Source organism: Chelonia mydas, chromosome 6 (genome assembly GCF_015237465.2).
Source record: "Chelonia mydas isolate rCheMyd1 chromosome 6, rCheMyd1.pri.v2, whole genome shotgun sequence".
Lineage (NCBI taxonomy): Eukaryota > Metazoa > Chordata > Testudines > Cheloniidae > Chelonia > Chelonia mydas.
Window position 1 is genome coordinate 11018219 of NC_051246.2, and position 16957 is coordinate 11035175.

At 55.4% G+C, this 16957-nt stretch overlaps 1 protein-coding gene across 1 annotated transcript in view; it reads left to right on the plus strand.

The window, feature by feature from the left end:
- LOC102935347 (zinc finger protein 850) overlaps positions 1-16957 on the plus strand; it is a 123326-nt gene that overhangs the window by 33921 nt on the left and 72448 nt on the right.

A 16957-nucleotide genomic window follows, 5' to 3' on the forward strand; every position in this document is an offset into this window, starting at 1 on the left:
GTGGCCTATGGAACGTGGCTGTCCCTTACGGACCCAGGGGGAACCAGGTTGCCAGGGGATGAGGAACTTGACTCAAGCATAATTGAGACTCAGTTCTGATTCTGCCTCCCCATGGGGACCCTCTCTATTTACAACCCTGCAGCGGCTCGTCCCACAGCCTTTCGGAGCCAGCCCTGCCTATGCAGATGTTGGGGTCAAAGGTCACTTACGTCAAATCCGGGGAGGGTGGTGGCGAATCGGAGCAGGGCAGCGCTGCTCCGTATGGCCCTAGCTCTCTCCTGGGTCATTTTGGAGTGGAGCTAGAAATGGACGTGCTGCGGGAGAAGGAGGCAGGGGAGAGTCAGCGCGCAGGCGTATATGCTCTACAAACGAGCCTCTCCCCATCCTCAAGGGGCTGAGACCATGTGCTCAGGGGGTCATAGCTGACCCCTGCTTGCAGGGTTTGAAAAGGGGGTTCATGACACTGCCCACGTCTTGCTGGGCACAAGCTGTCATTGTCTCTCCAGGCTGGGACAAGATTCGGCCTTGGGGCTGATCTATTTGCTCTGAACCCCTGATCCATGAACAGCACATCAGAATCAAGGCACATGCCCTGGACCCCCAGACCCCAGCTGCAGAGGCCTTGGTAGGATGGATGGAGCGGCCGTGAGGACAATCCCTCCGGGAACTGCCATGTCCCTAGGACAGAAGAACTGATTCCCTGAGGCTCCTCCTGTATCTCAGGGTCTCCCTCGAAAGGAGCCAGTAACTTTTCTCAGAGGCCCATGCCCTACATCTCACAGGGGTTTCAATCTCTGGTGATCACTGTTAGTGCTTAATGCAACCATGCAGAGCTCTGGCTGACAGTCCCAGCTCCTTCCCTCTGCACTGACGGCTCTGGTAATGTGTGGACGACAGGGTCCAAGCTGGGAGGACACAATGGAAACATGGCTCTTCTAGTCTCTCCTTTGCAGCCCTCCCACAGGGTTCAGGGGAAATTTCGCCCCAGACCCTCCCATTCTGTTCACCTCCAAGAGGTGCTGCAGCTTGTCCGTGGTGGGGGTCTCTGTCAGCAGGTCCCTGAACATGGTGTCCAGGCTCCGTAAATAGGTCTTGTGCAGAGCCTGCAAAAAGAGGGAGCACCCTCAACCATGGGATCTGGGGCTACCCCAGACAGGGGACAATCGGGGGCGGGGTTTCTCTGGGGAGCCATGGCAAGAGCCAAAAGGCACATCCTGGCCTCTCCCATTCACCTCACTGCAGGGACACTGAGCAAGAGTTCATGGCCAGATGCCTGCTGGCTCCTCAATCCTTGCCCTTAGCTGTTCTCTGCGCAGGGCCTGGTACCCAGCAGAGTATGGAGCAGCCAAACCGCAATGGGTGGGAGGTAGGATCCCCGGGTGGGAGAGTCCGGGCAGCAGAGCAGAGAGTGAGGAGAAGAGGGAAGCCTGGGATCAGCCAGAAGGGCTAACGCAATCCCCTCTGGAGGGAAGGGGTCCTCCCTGCCAGTTTGTGTCCGCCCCCCTCCCCCGCCCCTCCTGGGCCTGTTCCCAGCTCTGCCCACCCCTCCCCTATTCTCAGCAGCTCCATCAAACCGAGGGAGCAGGGACCAGAGGCCGCTCTTGCTCCTGGGACAGAGAAGTAGGATCAGGACCTACCCGGAAGTGGGTGGTGCCCTGCCCCGTGCCCATGGTGAAGACGCCGTGGAGAACAGCCCGCAGGAGGCGGGATTCCAGCTCCAGGGCAAGCGGCGGCTTCAGTTTGCTGCAGGAGAGAGGAGCCCGTGTTACACTTTGCAGGATGAGAGTGGTGCTGGCACTGCCATGGACACGACCCCCCTCCCCTGCAGTGATCCCCTCCCTACGGCCACTCGAACGTTACTGGAGTGAAATCAACCCCCCAGCCAGGAAAGAGGGGACGTTCCCGCCTCCTCTGCTGGGGGATGCGAACAGCCAGAACTTGGGGTAACGCAGGCCGGGGAGGATCTGTGACTCCCAGCTCTGGGCCCGATCAGCACCAGGGTTAGGGCAGCTGGAAGGGAGGGTCTTGGTACCTGAGGCTGCAAACCGCGGCCATGGAGCTGGAGACGATGGAGGTTGGCTCGGACTCCATGGGGAGATTTTCAATCAGCTCCTGAGAGACCCCAAGGAGACAAAACCGCGTGTGAGATTCAGGCCCCGCAGACCCACAGGCGCTTCCCAGGGAGGAGGCCAAAGTGCTCTGCAGAAACAGCCAGTGTCACCCCACCCCCAATCAGCTGGGCCCCCCATTCCTCCCATCCATCAAACTTACTCCTTCCAGGGGTGGAAGCTGGTTAAAGGAACCCCGATATTTTCAGTCATTTCCATTGCACAGCTCCAGTAGGAGTATCCCCAGGCCAGGCTCATGTAGTGAGGCCCTGGTTCACACCTTGTTGTGTGATGTGTCCGTTGTTGCATACGGACCACTTACTTGCGGAGAGCCTGCTTTTCTGCCAAAAGTTGTATCACCTGATGTCACATGCTGCATCTGAGAATTAGGCCCAGTGTTTGGAGCGCAGCGAAGTGCAGGATTGTGCCTAGGCTAAGAGTGGTGCTAGACTCAAGGTCCGGGGACGCACCAGGGTCAAAAGCGAGATCAGAGTCCATCGACAAAGCAGAATCAGAGCCAGAGTCCAAGTCCATGCCAGAGGTCGTAGCTGGGTAGTCAGAGACCAAAGATCAGCCAAGTCGATGTCATTGTCAAGCCAGAGTGCGGATACAGGCCGAAGGTCAAAGCCGGGTAGTCAACATCGGAGGGCTTGGGGAAGATCAGGAGGAGGAGGCAATGCTGGAGTGGGTCGGTGGAGGGCCTGGAGCGAGGCTAGAGAAGGGAAGGAGAATACGGCACCAGGGTGGGTAGCCAACACCTGGAGCCAATAAGGGTCATGGCAAAGTCATAACCCCAGAGTCAAGCCAGAGTCAATAGCGAGGAACTGGAGGGCAGGGCAGGGCCGGGTGGTGCATGCAGGCGGGAACCAGGATGACTTATTGGTACTCCTAGGCACTGCCCACCTGGAGCCCTAGAGACCCCTCATCGAGGGACTCCCATCCTAGGAATAAAAGAAGGAGAGCAGGATGACAAAGATGTCTCTGACGGTGGGCTCCAAGCCAAGGGGAGCTCCCACCCAGGCTGTGTGCCAGGACCCCATCACCCTCCTGTTCATTTCACACTCACAGACCCCCTAGCAGGAGGGGAGAATAAAGGGCAGAAAGCGAAGGTGCCACTGGGGGAAAGGCCTGGGACCCCGACCAGTTCCCAGATCTACCCCCAGGATTGTGTGACCAGGATCACAGCTCTTCCTCTGTGTCTCAGTCCCCACCTGCCAGATGGGGAGGATCCTTCCCTGCCCCAGGGTGCTAGCGGGGAGTTTCATTCCTGGCTAGGAAGGGTTCAGATACCAGGTGGTCAGACATTCACTGCATCGGGGTGACACGGGCCATGGGGAGGTCTAAGCAGTGATGACATGAGAGGGGCTCCAAGTCGGGCCACCCCTCCCAGACTGCAATGGCTACTGACGATAAACCCTGGCTCTGCGGATGCTCTCATTTCTTTCCAGCCCCACGGCCCTGACGGCCTGATGCTTCTGAAACTGGCCTCTGGGCATGGGGGCAGGGACCATATCTGGCCTGGCCCCAGTTCCAGGGGTCGGGGTGGGGCAGGGTGGTGAGAGCGAGGTGCTCAGCCTGGGTTTCTCTCAGTGCTGTGGGCTCTATGGACCCTCCCCCAGCCCGTCTCCCCCAGGCCCAGCGAGAAAGAGCAGTACCTGCCGCAGGGAGTGGGAGCTTCTGAGCATGCGAAGGGGGGGCCCTTCAAGGCTGTCCCACGGAGCACAGCCCCTGCAGCGCTTTGGGCACCTGGCGCAAGCACTGGATGTAGATCGTCGCTGTCACGTCCTCCTGCTGCAAACGAACAAGGATCAGTCAGAGACTCGGACACCCAAGGCAACGAAGGGCATTAATGGCACTGGGAGCCAGCAAAATTTCTACCCTAACCCTCCCCACGTCCGAGGGACGGATTCCCCCACCCATCCACCGAGATGAAATCTTGTCTCCTCTCTAGTGACCTCCAACCCCACTCCCACCATTGTGAAATGAACTCCTGCCCCCTTCCTCTCAATCCCCCCGTGAGAGCTGTTCTACCTTCCCACCCAGCTAGGTATTCAGCTCCGCTCCCCAGAATCCCTCAGCTACCCTCGCCCCCTTCAGATGAGGGGTTGGGAGGCTTTGGGCAGAAGTGCCGTGGGGTGAGAAGAAGTGGACACCTTTCCGCAAGGGACCCTCCCCGTCCTTAAGGTGACGCCATGGACGCAGTAGCTCTGGGGAATGAGGCACTTGAGCAGCCTCTGCTGACTGACTCCTCCAGTTCTCCCAGAGCAGGTGGTGGCTGGGATAACATGATACCAGAGCACTGAGGCCCGGAGGTGGATGAAAGGCTCACAGAGGAGGCTAGGGAAGTTGGCAGTCCCTAGCATGAGCATGGCAGCCTGTCATGTTGATGTGACGCCTGTTTGGAAATAGCCTTGCTGGAGAGCTGGGTCTCCTCTGCTTTGAGCTGCTCAGGGGAGAAGCTGACACCTACCAATGGCACCTGCCCGGGTTCATCCTCTCCTTGCTTCCTGGTCAGCGAATGGGGATGGGATGGGAGTGACTTTCTATGGCCCGGAGGTGAGAGGACCTGGGGATCCCTCCCCAGTTGATCCTTCTTTGGTTACCTCGTCCCTGATCAGCTGGCTGGCTTCCCCCAGGAAGGAATATGTGAGCACCAGCCCAGCCTGGCTGACACGGATCTGGGGGTTGTGTATGGCCAGAAGCGCCGCCTGGAGGAAAGTTCTTCTTTGGCCTCCAGTGAAGACGTGTTCGAAGACCTAAAACAAAGAGGACCAGAGCCCTTGGCAATTGCCCAGAACCAGGCTCCAAATCCCTCTAGCATCTCACCAGGTGGATACGAGTCCTGGGGCAGCCAACCTTTGGAGTCCCATGGACCAAGGAACCCCCTTCAGTTAGAGATTGCAGGCACGGAGGCCTCGAATCGCTCTTTCTGGAGCCGGATTCACCGCAGGTGCCATGACATGCTGGGAACGTGTCTGCGCGCTCTGGAACCCAGCTCACAAAGACAACAAAGGTCCCCTACTGCTCCCAGCAGTGCTATCTCCCGCAGCTCAGCCGCTAGAGGTTAGGGGTGTTTTAGATCTGCTTCCGTTCCCGCTCCTCACCCCACTGACATTCCCATGAGCCTCACATACAGTGCAGTGACTCCGCCCAGGAAAGGAGCTCGGTGTCCCTCACCCAATGCCCAGGGCAGGGGCAGGTTCTGCTCCCGGACTCACCACGGTGCTGGGCAAACCCCACACCCTGCCTGTGCTTCCAGGGGGTGCAGGGAATCCAATGAGGATCTGGTCCGGCACTAGCTGGTGTGAGCTTCCCAACTCACTGACCCACTGGCTCCCCTCTCAGACACTAGGGTGTCAGCTGGGGGGACAGTGAGCAGAGCCGGATCCCTGGAGATACAATCCTCCATTAACTCAACCCCCCAGGGGATCCCTTTTACGCCACATAGCCATGGATCCATGCAACACACACAAGCCGGGGCCGTTAGCAAGGCTCCAAGCCAGGATCCTCAGCCTCTCCCAACCAAACACTGTCAGCTGGAAATAAGTAGCAGGCTCTTGTCCTGTATCCATGACACACTCACTGCAGGGGGAGGCAGCTCCACACCTGAGCTGCTGCCATGCACCGGCGGAGAGTCCTTACCTCCCCCACCCTGGCCATGTTCCTGTAGCCCAGGCGCTCGGTGTCTTGGAGCCCGTCCCGACACCACAGCTCGCTCGCCTCTCTGATGTTCAGCCCTGGGGGGAGAAAGACACACCCATTGGGGAGGTTTCGCCTCCGGTTTCCGTGCTTGTTTCCTTCGGTTCCCTTTGCTGGGTGAACACTGGCCGGCAACCTCGTGGGACCCATGGTCCAGTGGACTCGCAGTTCCCCACCAGGCGGTTCAGTACCTGAAGGGGGATTTGTCTCATTCATCACAGTAATCATGTGACCCTTACGGTCATTGTGCCCTGGGAGTGGGCGCCTGTTAATGGTGGCGTCTAATACTGAGAAATCCCCCCGCCCCCTCCACTGAAGTCAGGATCTGACCCTAGCTACCTAGCTGGTGACATCATACAAGTTTTGCAAAAAGAAAAGGAGTACTTGGGGCACCTTAGAGACGAACAAATTTATTTACATTATTTATTTGCCCCAGCTCACTTCATCTGATACATTCAAGTTTTGTGTCCATCCCCTGTCCATCCCCTGTGGTCCCTGCTCCTGCCCCTGCCCTCATGATGGGCTCTTTCCCTCCATGTGTCTCAATAGCTCCATTCCTGACCCCTCACCAGTTGGCAGCCCCATGGGTGGGCTGATTTCCCTGGGGTGGGGAACAGAGCTGGGCTCTGAGATAAAGCAGCCAATTTCCTGGCACTTTATTTCTCTTCCCCTCTCCCTGAATTAGGGACATGTGTGTGAATCATCATCTAAGCTGGGTCTCAGAGGAGGGGGTTTCTTTCTGTAGGGTCCCATTGCCCAGCAAGTGGGGGGCCCCCAAAGCAGGGGCCTTGTTTCTATTGGGGTCCCTCTGTCCTTCTGGAGTTGGTCTAAAACGAGAGCCCTTAGTCGTATCGGCGTCCCAATGGCCAGCTGGAGCTAGTCTCCAAGGGGCTTGCTTCTATGGCGTCCCAACGTCCAGCTGGGTTTCTTACCCCAGTTCTGCAGCAGGAGGCTGTACAGCCAATAAACCCCACCCCTGGCTTGCCGGCTGATGTCGTCGGCTGGGTCCGATATGTAGAGACCCAGCTGCAGCCCGCCTTGGGGAAGTCAGAGGAGCTCTGGTGGAAGGAGGAGGAGAAGGGAATCCATCAACAGTCTCCCTTCAGCTCTCCAGCTCCCCTGGGCCAGAGCTCTGCTCCCATGCATGAGGAACTTGACTCAAGCACAGTTGAGGCTCAGTTCTGACTCTGCCTCCCCATGGGGACCTTCTCTATTTACAATCCCTGCAGCGGTTCGTCCCACAGCCTTTCAGAGCCAGCCCTGCCTATGCAGATGCTGGGGTCAAAGGTCACTTACATCAAATCCGGGGAGGGTGGTGGCGAATCGGAGCAGGGCAGCGCTGCTCCATATGGCCCTAGCTCTCTCCTGGGTCTTTTTGGAGTGGAGCCAGAAATGGACGTGCTGCAGGAGAAGGAGGCAGGAGAGAGTCAGCGCGCAGGCCTACATGCTCTACAAACGAGCCTCTCCCCATCCCCAAGCGGCTGAGACCTTGTGCTCAGGGGGGAATAGCTGACCCCTGCTTGCAGAGCTTGAAAAGGGAGTTCATGATACTGCCCACATCTTGCTGGGCACAAGCTGTCATTGTCTCTCCAGGCTGGGACAAGGTTCGGCCTTGGGACTGGTCTATTTGCTCTGAACCCCTGATCCATGAATAGCACATCCGGATCAAGGCACATGCCCTGGGCCCCCTGACCCCAGCTCCAGAGGCCTTGGTAGGATAGATGGAGTGGCCGTGAGGACAATCCCTCCAGGAACTGAGGCCCATGTCCTATATCTCACAGGTTTCAGCCTCTGGTGCTCACTGTTAGTGCTTAATGCAACCATGCAGAGCTCTGGCTGACAGTCCCAGCTCCTTCCCTCTGCACTGACGGCTCTGGGAACGTGCGGCCGGCAGGGTCCAAGCTGGGAGGACACAATGGAAACATGGCTCTTCTAGTCTCTCCTTTGCACCCCTCCCACGGGGTTCAGGAGAAATTTCGCCCCAGACCCTCCCATTCTGCTCACCTCCAAGAGGTGCTGCAGCTTGTCCGTGGTGGGGGTCTCTGTCAGCAGGCCCCTGAACATGGAGTCCAGGCTCTGCGAATAGGTCTTGTGCAGAGCCTGCAAAAAGAGGGAGCACCCTCAACCATGGGATCTGGGGCTACCCCAGACAGGGGACAATCGGGGGCAGGGTTTCTCCGGGGAGCCATGGCAAGAGCCAAAAGGCACCTCCTGGGCTCTCCCATTCACCTCACTGCAGGGACACTGAGCAAGAGTTCATGGCCGGATGCCTGCTGGCTCCTCAATCCTTGCCCTTAGCTGTTCTCTGCGCAGGGCCTGGTACCCAGCAGAGTATGGAGCAGCCAAACCGCAATGGGTGGGAGGTAGGATCCCCGGGTGGGAGAGTCCGGGCAGCAGAGCAGAGAGTGAGGAGAAGAGGAAAGTCTGGGATCAGCCACAAGGGCTAATGCAATCCCCTCTGGAGGGAAGGGGCCCTCCCTGCCAGTTTGTGTCCTCCCCTCTCCCCCGCCCCTCCTGGGCCTGTTCCCAGCTCTGCCCACCCCTCCCCTATTCTCAGCAGCTCCATCAAACCGAGGGAGCAGGGACCAGAGGCTGCTCTTGCTCCTGGGACAGAGAAGTAGGATCAGGACCTACCCGGAAGTGGGTGGTGCCCTGCCCCGTGCCCATGGTGAAGACGCCGTGGAGAACAGCCCGCAGGAGGCGGGATTCCAGCTCCAGGGCAAGCAGTGGCTTCAGTTTGCTGGCAGGAGAGAGGAGCCCGTGTTACACTTTGCAGCACGAGAGTGGTGCTGGCACTGCCTTGGACACGACCCCCCTCCCCTGCAGTGATCCCCTCCCTACGGCCACTCGAACGTTACTGGAGTGAAATCAACCCCCCAGCCAGGAAAGAGGGGATGTTCCCACCTCCTCTGCTGGGGGATGCGAACAGCCAGAACTTGGGGTAATGCAGGCCGGGGAGTATCTGTGACTCCCAGCTCTGGGCCCGATCAGCACCAGGGTCAGGGCAGCTGGAAGGGAGGGTCCTGGTACCTGAGGTTGCAAACCGCGGCCATGGAGCTGGACACGATGGAGGTTGGCTTGGACTCCATGGGGAGATTTTCAATCAGCTCCTGGGAGACCCCAAGGAGACAAAACCGCGTGTGAGATTCAGGCCCCGCAGACCCACAGGCGCTTCCCAGTGAGGAGGCCAAAGTGCTCTGCAGAAACAGCCAGTGTCACCCCAACCCCCAACCAGCTGGGCCCCCCATTCCTCCCATCCATCAAACTTCCTCCTTCCTTTCCCCCTCTCCCACCCAATTCCTCCCTTTCCTCAGCCTCAGCTGCCCCTCCGGCCTCACAATTCCCCCACTGCCAGCTCCCCATCAGTGTCAGAATTTCCCCCTTCCCTGCTCCCCAGCCCAGAGCCCTAGGAACCCCTGTCCTCTGCTCCCTCCTCCGGCCCCACTGACTCGTCCTGCCATGTCTGGCTCCCTCGCCCCAGGGGCCGGGCACGGGGTCCCACTCACCGCAATGCTCTCCATGAGGGCCGCTTTGGAGAATTGGGGCTTCAGGGTGTCCTGCCCCTGCCTCTGTGCCGAGTAGCACAGGAGTGGGATGGGGGAAAAGAGAGAGAGAGAGGATTAGGTAGGGACCTCCCCGCCCCACCCAAACCAGCTCCAGGGCTCAGGACCTCCATGGGGTTGGACAGGGAAAGCCGTCTCGCTTTCCGAAACCACAGCGTCGCCCTGCACAGACAGGGGTTGTAACTGGGACCGTGTCACCGGGGAGCCGACACCTTGGCCTTTGTGGGACAAATGCCCCCACTTTGGGGTGCAGGATAACAGAGGAGACGTGCCCCCCCATTAGGGGTTATGGATTCTCTGGTACTAGACCCCACTGTGTGGGTGGGGATGGAAGAAGGGGCAGGACAGACTCGGTGGCTGCGCAGCTGGGGGAGTTTTGTACCTCAGCTCTGCCTTGGAGGTGCTGCTGGATGACCCTGATGGTGGCTTGTTCAGGGGACACATCCTCCTCCTCCACCTCCTCCAGCTGGGCACTGGGGGTCTCTGCACCGGGGAGGGAAGGAGAAAGGGTCATTTATGCTGCTGCGGGGGGGATGCAGTGGAGAGAAAAGGCTCCATGTTCCTCCTCCTCTGTAAGGAGCCCCATGGCACTGAGGGCCCCACCCTGCCCCTCCCAGAGATGCCCTCAGCCCCAGGGCCCTGTGGGAGTCAGCCCCCACAAACAAAGTAATCAGGGGAGGCTGGAGCTCCCCCGACTCCGCCCAGAAGCCCGCGAGCCCCCAACCGCCCCATCCTCCTCCTGTTCCCCTGGGTCTCCCCTCACCTGCACAGGGGGAGCCTTCAACCTCAGGGCTGTCAGACCCCACGGAGGGGCTGCTGGCCCTTCGGGAGTAGGAAGAGCAGCTGCTGTTGGTGCCAGAGTCGCCCAGCTCCTGCTCTGGGCCGGCTGGGGGCTGCTCAGTGGCCAGGCTGGTGGGTGGCTCCTGCTGGACCCTGGGGTGCGGCTCCTGGTTCTGCTTCCTGTGAAGGAAGCCCCAGAGCCGCCTTGCCCGGCTCCCACCCGCTCCTGGGTCCCTCCGGCATAGCATCACCCTGGGCCACCTCCGTTTGGGCCCGAAGGGGCCTCAGGGCCTGTTATGGGAGCTGGTGTCTTCCTCCTCCTCCTCCAGAAAGCCAGGGAGCTCCTCCTCTTCGCCTGGCCACTGGCCTCTTCCCCGCCCGCAGGGACAGAGGGGCCGCTCTCCTCCTGAGCAAGCCGGCCGCTGCTCCCCACTGGCTCCGGAGCCACCAGCCCGGCCTTCCTCCTCAGCATCCGCCTCAGCCGCTGCATCCTGGGAATGAGTGGGGAGCAGCCATGAGTCTGGGCTCAAGGCAGCTGCTCATTAACGGGCCGGCCTGATCCCCTGCCCACGTCCCCTCCGCTGAGGCAATTCCTCCTCACCGCACACCCCACCCCAGGGCACGGGGGCTGCCGTTCCACACCCACTGGCAGCAGGTCACAGCACAGGCTGCTCCCAACGTTCCCCCTCACCCCTGGGGCCCTGTGACACCGGGGGAGTCTCGTCCTTTCAGAGCAGTGGGGCTCTCCGTTAGTTTGGACAAGCAGCTCCCGCCACCCCTCCAGGCCCCGCTCCCTCCCCGGCCAGGGAAAGAGCAGAACCCGGATAGTCCCCAGCGAAAGTTCACAAGGGGCGAATCCGAGGAGGCAGGAGTTGCCCTGAGTTCCCACTGATTTCACTGATTGGAGGTGGGGGTGTTCAGCTCCTGGCAGGTTCTGCCCTCTCCAAAGACTCTCGACGTGGGGAACCATCTCCGACAAGGGAAGGGCTGGGAGCCCTATTGCTGAGCCATTCCCCCCACACTGGGGATGGCTCTGGAGAACTCCACTCACTTGCTCTAGATGGGATGGAGCTGGGTGGCAGACGCTCACTGATGGTCCGTAATTTGCCCTCCTCCTTGATCTCCCACACCCAGGTGGGCTGGAAAGGGTGCTGCCCAATGCCCTGCCAGCAGGGCAGGGGGTAGAAGCCAGGAGATGGAAAGTGGCTGTGAAAACAAGACAATGTTTTATTCCCAGGGGATGGATGGATCAGCCCCACTGATGGAAACAGAGGCCTGGGCAGGAGAAGCCACTGCCTCAGGGTCGCACTGGGAGTCAGGGATAGAGCCGGGGATGGAGCCCAGGAGTCCTTTGTCCAGGCTCCCGCACTAACCACTAGAGGATCACTCCCTTCCAGCGCTGGGACATGCCAGCGGGCCTCGATTCCCAGTCTCCCTGGCTCTGAGTGTGAGCTGGTGTAGTGACTGAGGCAGGGGTTGGGAGTCAGGACTCTTGGCTTTCATTGGTGGTTTTCCTCTATTCCCAGTCTCCCTGGCGCTGAGTGTGACCTATGGAGGGGGTGGAATCTTCATCCTTAGAGATTTGTAAGGCCCAGCTTGACCAAAAAAAAAATCATCTATTTAAAATTAAATTTGAAACTGACAACCTGTGTTAAGGGTGAAATTTATGACAATCTCAAAAATAACAATAAGTGGAACATGTTTACTGCCGAGTTTTTAGACAGTCACACCACTGACGTGATATCTAAGGCCCTGGAAGCAAAGTTAGCTGAAATGCTAACCCAGCTTTGGACAGCAGTAGCTTCCTTGAAAGGTGCAAAAAATATTTTCTTCATTTCAGTTTATTCAAATAGTTCAGTTAAGAAAAAAAAACAAAAACCAAAAACTGTTTTTAAATTTACATTTTAAAAATCCAGTTTAAATTTTAAAAAAATCCCTTTGGGGGGTTTTTGGTTTTGAAACAGCCATTGATAGGTTTTCACCTTGATTTTAGACCTACTTCAATCGAGAGAATAATAAACTGCTCATATTCTATTAAAGGAGAGATGGCAGCAAAATTCATCATACCAGTAATTTGTTGTGCCTTTTTGCTCAATCTTAAACAAACAAGTGTCTGAAACTCTAGTTAGTCTCTTTTATGAAGGCCCAGCTCAGAGGTGGTGGGAGGGGCAGGAATGCTGTCTCCCTCCCTGAACCAGTATCAATTGCACAGGATATTGCCACAAAACCTACATTTTATTGACAAATCATCTCAGCCATTCCTCTTCTGCGCTTCCTGTTTTATAATCTTCAAATCTACAAAACCTTCCCCTTGACAGTCACTGCCCAGGGGTTGCTGCGGGTAGAGGAACCTGAGCAGTAACACTGTGACATCAGAGGTAACTCGACCACCTGTCGCTCACTGACTCCACTAACTCTGAGCGTAGACCCTGACCCTGCGGCCTACCTTGGGCATCGCTCCCACTGAAACCTGCAGGCTCGTTTGCTGACTTATGCAAATCGCCCGTGGAGAGTCAGCACTGACTGGCTGAATTAACTCCCAAGTCACAACGCCCTTCAGCTTCCAGCACCAATGTAAGGGGCACAATGCGGAAATCAGGCTTTTCTGGCGGTGTTGTTTTCCAACTGTCACCAAAATCAACAAGGTTCTTCCCACTGATGCCTAGAAATTCCCTGAAATTTTGGAATGAATTGGATGTAGCCTTCCAAAATTATGGCCTTCCAGACAGACAAAGAAATGCCGTTGAATTGAGCCTTAGGCCTCACTGCACTCAGCTAAGAGTGACTGAGTCTCCTCCCTATTAACTCAGTGATAGCCAGGCACTTGGCCGATCAGTGTGGAGACTCTCAGACCTGGAGGCCGAGCATTCTCTACAGAGGGGCAAAAGCCAGCACTAGTCCTGGCAGGAGAGCACAATGGTGGAGATCACTATCAGCGCAGAGTTCCAGCCCCACCTCTTTGTGAAGGTCTCCTACAATGACAGCTGGAGCACAGCCCCACCCTCCCCAGGAAGAAGAGCAGCAGAAAGAAATGGAAGAGGAGAAAAGCCAAGAAGACACGACTTGATGAGACAAGAGGGAAGGAGGAAGAGAGAAGCAAAAAGGGACAAATTCCAAACGCCCCCAGCGAGTCTCAGATTCATAAATTCCAAGCCCAGATGGAACCACTCCGGTCTGACTTTCTGTTTCACAGCAGCCATAGAACTCCCTCAAAATAATTCCCACAGAAATTAGAGCAGATTTTTTTTAGAAAAACACCTAATCTTGATTTTAAAAAAGGCCAGTTGTGGAGGATCCAGCACAACCCTCGGTGAATTGCTTCAAATCCTGAGGTTAAAAATGCTCGCCTTATTTCTATTGTGAATTGGTCTAGTTTCAACTTCCAGCCACTGTCTGCTCATAACCTTTATCTGCTAAAGTGAAGACCCATTAGTAAATATTTGTTCCCTTCGGCTCATCTTTAACCTTCTCTTTGATTGAGCTCCTGTAGTCTGTCAGCACAAGGCATGTGTTCTAATCCTTTCATCGTTCATGTGGCTCTTCTGTGGACCCTCTCCAACTGATCAGCATCTGTCTCAAATTGTGGACACCAGAAATGGACACAATATTCCAGGAGTGGCTGCACCAGTGCCCAGTACAGAGAGATATGGAACCTCTCTGCTTCTACCTGAGAAGCTGCTAGGATAGAGTCCCCCATCTTGTACACAGAGCCTGTATTTTTTTTTATCTTCTACACAGATGATGATTTCTTTCAATAAAATCCACACAGAAATGCAAAAAATCCCAGGGAATCTCCTCCACCCCAATCCGCTCCTTGTCCTGACCGAGAGACCGGGAGATGGAGGCTGGCTGCAGCAAGGCTACAGGGTCTCTGAGGTTCCCCCTGCCCCGCATCCCTGTCCTGCCGGGCTGTTGTCAAGGGAGCTCTGTGAGGTCAGAGCCGCCTCATCACCTTTGCCCAATAGGCTGAGTTCCTGCCAAAGGCCTGTGTGAAGTCACTGCCACGCTCACCTTTCCCTTGCAGGCCTGATGTCTGCCCCTGGCCAGCCCGGTTGGATGTTTGAGCTGCACCCCGGATCACCCCACTTGCTCATTATTGATTCTGGGGAGCAAGCAGGCCACCCAGTAAAACAGCAGAGCCTGTTCCTCACCCCACCCTGAGTTTTCCATACAGACATAGATTGTGAAACAATTCAATCTCCTAATCCGGCCTCTATTTCACCGGCTATGAAATGTCACACACTTACCACCATATTAAGCCCAATTGCTTGAAATTCACTAAAAGGCACCTTCCAGAATGGTAACCATTTGTGATGTGAGGATACCAGGAAACAGAGAATCCACCTCTTCCCTGGGTAATTTATTCCGGTGGTTAGTCTCCGTCACTGTCAAAAATGTGTGCCTTACTTCTCATTTGAATTTCTCTGGCTTCAACTGACAGCCCTTGGTTCTTGTTGTGCCTTTCTTGGCTAGACCGAATTAGCCCTGCCCCGTGAAATCCGATCTCCCTGTCGTGGTGGGAGCCCCCAGCCAGGAGCACCCCAGCAGGGGCCTCCTAGCTGTTTGTCTGCTGGGCTGGGGATATCAGATGTACCAGAGGCATACAGGTGTGAGTGCACGGCATCAACCCGGCATTAGGCTCAGGGGTTTGGCTTTGACAACTTGTGATCCAGCCATGTCTCTGGGTGCCTGGGCTCAGGGCTTCTGCCCGGCATCTGCAGCTGGGGCTTGGGGCTTCCCTTGCAGTTCCTTCTGGGGCTCAGGGGTCCATTTTCCTGGATGCCCCCAAATTGGCCCTTGCGTTAATTTGCCAGGGGACTAGTAGGTAGGAGCCCCCAGCTGAGGTGCTCTCAGCAGCAGGGACCCACCCGCACATCTTCAAACCTCCTCTAACTTCAGAAAGATTGTTGGCTGCTGCCCTCAGAGCCCAGGTCTAAAGGCAGCACAGAAGTGAGCAGGCAATGCTGTGACCCCCTTACAACAACCTCTGAACTCCCCCACGATCCCATTTTGGTCGGGAGCCCCACCAAACAAAATGTCATTGAGACGGACGTGTTCCCAAGGGATGTGTCCATTTCAAGGAATCAACATTTCCCAGCTGAAAAAAATGTTCTGCTGGAAAACGTTCAATGGTTTTCAGAGGGGCGGCCGCATTCGTCTGTATCAGCAAAATCACGGGGAGTCCTTGGAGCACCTTAGAGACTAACACATTGATTTGGGCATAAGCTTCCGTGGGCCAGAACCCACTTCATCAGATGCATGGAGTGGCAAATACAGTAGCAGGTATAAAGACACAGCACAGGAAAGGATGGGTGTGGCCTTACCAAGTGGGAGGTCAGTCTAAAGAGACAATTCAGTTAGGAGTAGGATACCAAGGGAGGAAAAAATCACTTTTCTCGTGGTAATGAGGGTGGCCCATTTCAAACAGTTGACAAGAATCTGTGAGTAACAGTAGGGGGACATTAGACAGGGGGAAGTTAGGACTTTTGGCTTCAGAATTTTTATTTTTTTTTTATGAGATTGTGTCTTTTATGTTTTGTGGCACACAAGCAGAGAAGTTAGAGAAAAGATAAAATATTCTTGCGGGAAGTTTGCAATGTCTCGCTAACTTGTTTCTTAAGACCAGAACAATAACAAATAAGAACCCAAAAATCAGAGGGAGAGAATGTAAGCTACTGCCTGTAACAGAGAGGCACAATTCACTGGGTACCTGCTGACTGACTGCTGCTAAGCCCCCACTGAGACACCTAGCACGCAAGTAGGTCCAGGAACCGTGCCCCAAATTTAAAGTCACATTATTCAATCTTAACACAACCACAAATACACCAGAGCCTCCAAATTTTCTGTTTTACAAGGTCTCTCCTTGTTTTGGAACACTGGTTTCGAAACATGCCATGGGGAATTTGAATCAAATTTCAGCTACTAATTAGCATGTGTGTGGAACAATCACTCGTGCATTCGGTGTTATGTTGTAGGTTTCTTTAGGAAATTTGGGGAAACAGGAGCACTGGGAAAGCCTATTTCCCCCCCACCCCACCCCACAGCGCACATTTGCTGCCCTCTGGTGCTGCTTGAGCAGCAGCATTGTGACATCAGAGATAACCCACCACTCAGCACTCCCTGCCTCCAGCTCCTTGTCACACTTGGGGAGAATGACTAGCCCCCTGGCTGCCATGGCAACAGCTACCTTTGACAACTGAGTGCCCCCTTCTTACCAGAACATCGTCACAGAAAGGAAGTTTGTAATGAAACAGGACCAGATTGAGAGAAGCCGGTAGCCTCCTGCTGGGCTCATTTGGGTTTGTACTGTGGTATGGTAGAGTGTTCCTTTTCAAAGAGCAATTGTTTGCTACTTTCCTTAGTAAGGGCTAGGTGAAAATAAGATGGAAAATTCCATCTCTTTTTCTTGGATATTGTTTATCTGCTTCTTACACATTGAGGATTAGAGCTTAGAACTTTCACTGATACTGAAGTTGCATAAAATGAGTTTTGTTTTAATACAGTTTAATTTAATTACTTTCACTACTGTGTTCAACACAGCATTGAGTGGTGAAAAGGGACCTGCACAAAGATAAGAACGGCAATAACATATATACTGAAAACAACAGACGAGTAAGAGCTTCCTTGTTTAAACGGCACATATATAATAGATGTTCTTTCTATTCAAAAAAACTAAGGAAATTAACAAGCCAAAAACCCTTCATTTAACGTTTCTTAAGTTAGCTTACATCAATAAATTAAACCATCAAATAATTAGGAAATACAAAGTCAAGGTTTTAAAATGGATTAAAAGGTTACACAGTTTTG